Consider the following 3,983-nt stretch of genomic DNA (forward strand, 5'->3'; position numbering starts at 1 on the left):
TGGGTAGAGAGCGGAGATTTGCCGGATGGATGCGAGGCAACGGCGTTCTGAATCCGCGCTGTCTGAGCTTCACGAGCGCGCCGGCTCGCTTCCCCCGTCTGCGCGTCCTGAAGCGCTTGATCAGCACAGCAGCTCCGCCGACTACAATGTCCAGCAAAACATCAGAATAATCAAAAACCGGTGAAATATCGGGTGGTGTGTACTTCCGAATGTCCAGCAATTCGTCTCTGGTGAAACTGATCGCAGGGATATAACTAAAGACAGGACAAACTAACAAAAACATAAAAACAACTGCGGAGCACGCCACGGAGGCAGCCATCAGCGTCGGCGCCATCTTACCAAAAAGATCTTTTGAATCAGTCACTTGTCAACAGAATTGGTATTTTCTGTACAGTGAATGGCACGTAGTGCACTATATAGGGGACAGGGAACGATTCAAACAGTGTAAATATGCTTTCCATTGAGGAAAAAAAGAATCTGGTTTCGCGCTGTCACGCTAACCGCCGCACCGCACACACAGGCTCTTAAGCACACAAATATTGACATACATATACCCTTGAGTAAATCTGAAATTAAAGGTTTAATTAAAGTAGCTGTCAGAAAGATATGGCAAGAGAGATGGGATAAAGGTAACAAAGGGCGACATTTGTATAATATAAATAAACAAGTAGGATCAATTTAGTCTCTTAGGGCCTGTTTACACCTGGTCATTTCGTTTTCGCTGATCGGATATCTATCTGATTTGTTAAAACGTTTCCATTTACACTTGGCCACATAAATGTGTCGTCGCAAAACGAATATAAATCCGATCTTCAATTCCCGCGCTATATTTAAATTTAACGGAGTTCATGTCAACGAAATCAAAAGATAAGAGCTGCATTTTATTAATTATCAGCTCATTTCAAGATCAAAGCCCGCAATAGGAGAGCGCGCGGCATCAGCACTGGAAAGATTGGTTAGTCACATTACTTTTAAAGAAGATGATTGTGTGTTGAGCGTCTGCGTCTTACTTTCAGTTTCATTCGCGGCAGTTTGCGCGTCGGCTTGCTGAAGAGATGCTCAGCTACTCGTCCGCGGCAATGCGTGTTGCATTAGCGCAGTCATATCTGACTATAATGTCATATAGCCTATAACACGCTCTAACACATTTATTATTTTAACGTTTTGGGAGGAGTAAAATTAGCATATGTGGTTTCAACAACCAGATGCATTTACACTTGTCCAGTTTCGTCTGGAATGCGACCCAGACCACCTCCTGAAGTGGTTTGAGCGATCGGATTTATATCCGTCTCTAATGCGTTTTGGAGGGCATTTACACCTGGTCTTTTCAAGATCGGATAGCTATCCGATCAGAAAAAACGCATGAAGTTACCAGGTGTAAACAGGCCCTTAGACTGAATATTTCTTTGATGTCTGTGCACTGACGGGGAAGCGTCAGCGGAAGCGTTCAGCCCTCGTGTGAAGACCAACGAGTGTGAAGACCTGCGACTTTACCTGCGCGACTTCACCGAGCAACGAAACCGGCAACGCACTTATTTTTATCTTCCCTTTACACACTCTCCTTTTCTGTCCTCTCTTTTCCACCTCTATCATGTGTTTCCAAAACATTCCGGTTGTCTCTCAACAACGCTCTAACATCACACGCAGACGGCAACGCAATCTTGCTAACCTGCATCCTATCTCTACATCTTCTACTGCACCTCTTTCTTTCTCTTTGGGTCTCTGGAATAGTCAGTCAGCTGTCAACAAAGCATACTTCATTTCTGCTTTTTCTTTACAACCCACACTCAAAATCTTGGGCTTGACTGAGACCTGGATTCGTCCAGAAGACTCAACAGCCCCAGCTGCTCTATCTACCAATTTCTCTTTCTCTCACACCCCAGGTCAGGTTGGGTGGGGTGGGGGCACTGGTCTGCTCATTTCAAACAATTGGAAATACTCAACCCACTCTCCCCTATGCAATTATAAATAATTAGAATCTCATGTGATTACTGTAACAGCTTCTATAAAACTCCAGGTTTTGGTAATTTACCGCCCTCCTGGGCAAATTCTACACACCTTCCTAGAGGAGCTGGATGGTACATTTTGTTACCTGTGCACCACCAACCCCTATACCGGTTACTTTTAGACAAAACCTATGCTCCCTTTCACCCTCCCATCTTTCCTCTGTAGTATCCTCTCTTCCCTCACCTACCCATTTCTCATCTCTGGATGTGAAAGCAGCAAAAGATCCTCCTGTCACTGGGCATCACAGGGATTCCACTTCGCTGATTTGAATCCTATCTCACTGGTAGGTCTTTCAGGGTGGCGTGGGGAGGGGAGGTATCCAAAGCACATCAACTGGTCACTGGGGTTCCTCAGGGATCAGTTCTTGGACCCCTCCTCTTCTCTATATACACTACATCAGTCAGTCAGACACATGGCTTCTCCTACCATTGCTATGCTGATGACACACAGCTCTATCTCTCATTTCAACCAGATGATCCAACGGTAGCAGGGATGGGCAGTATTTGAAATACAAAATACAATTTTGTTTTTAAATACCTTTTTGCATTTAAATACATTTAATCTTAGTATTTTTGTATTTTCAAAATACATAAGGTACTTTGCCAATCAACCTCCTTATTAGACTGCTGATTCCTGCAGGAAATCAACAGTCTAATAAGGAGGTTGACTGGCAAAAAGTATTTTTGTATTTAAAAATTTTTAAGCTTAAATGTATTTAAATACAAAATAGTATTTTGTATTTCAAATGCATGTATTTGAAATACTGCCCATCCCTGAACGGTAGCTGCACAGATCTCAGGCTGCCTGGCGGACATCTCGGCATGGATGAAAGAACATCACCTACAGCTCAACCTTGCACAGACTAAGCTTCTTGTCTTCCCTGCCACTCCACCGCTACAGCATGATTTTACCATCCAGCTAGGTTCTTCTACAAATAACCCCATCAACTTCGTTCAGAAATCTTGGTGTAATCTTTGATGACCAGCTGACCTTCAAAGATGGGACTTTTCACTCGTCTTTTGCTGTATCATTCATATTCGTAGCACTAGCACCCAGGACAATTCACCCGCCAAACCCTAGTTCTTAAGATTAGGTTTTATTCTAAATCTTAGCAAGCACCATTAATAAAAATAAATGAATGAATAAGAACAACACTCCAATCTCTCATGAATACGGTGGATAATGATGCTTGAGATTTACAGATGTCCATGTTCAACAGTAGAGTCATTCAGTGAGTGGGCATAGAGAAAGACTGACAATGTCCCACTCATTTATGCCAGCATGGGCAGCAAGAGTAACATTATCTATCAAGGTCAGCTGTCTGGGCTAGGTCCCACATGGGCTAATCCCTATCACACACACAAATACACAAACCCATGTGCATGCACACACACAGAGGATGGGACAGGATGGCAATGATAACATTCAACATCTATTCTTGTTTAAATTACAGCTGACATCTACAGTAAGTACTCTGAGCAGCTCTGCTTTTGTTGCCAGGGATTTCATTTTGGCTTTGACCTAGACTTTAAATGTGCTGAATCTTTGAGCACAGATGCCCCATGGACTGTCTAGGCCAAGGATTGTTCCAAAATGACCCACCTTTTTTCAGAAGCTACTTTTAGACTGTAACTACCAGCTACACATAATTTTAAATACTTAAACAATTAACAAGTTACTAACATTTAAGTTATTAAAGGGTTAGTTCACCCAAAAATGAAAATTCTGTCATTAATTACTCACCCTCATGTCGTTTCAAAACCGTAAAACCTTCGTTCATCTTCGGAACACAAATTAAGATATTTTTGATGGAATCTGAGAGCTGTCTGACCCTGCATTCAGGGTGATGCGGAGGAGACGAATGATGAACGAAGGTCTTACGGGTTTGAAACGACATGAGGGTGAGTAATTAATGACAGAATTTTCATTTTTTGGTGAACTTTCCTTTTAAAGGCTTCACTTCACTATATAAATTC

This window comes from Sinocyclocheilus rhinocerous, unplaced genomic scaffold, assembly GCF_001515625.1.
Source record: "Sinocyclocheilus rhinocerous isolate Xijiao unplaced genomic scaffold, SAMN03320098_v1.1 scaffold2415, whole genome shotgun sequence".
NCBI lineage: Eukaryota > Metazoa > Chordata > Actinopteri > Cypriniformes > Cyprinidae > Sinocyclocheilus > Sinocyclocheilus rhinocerous.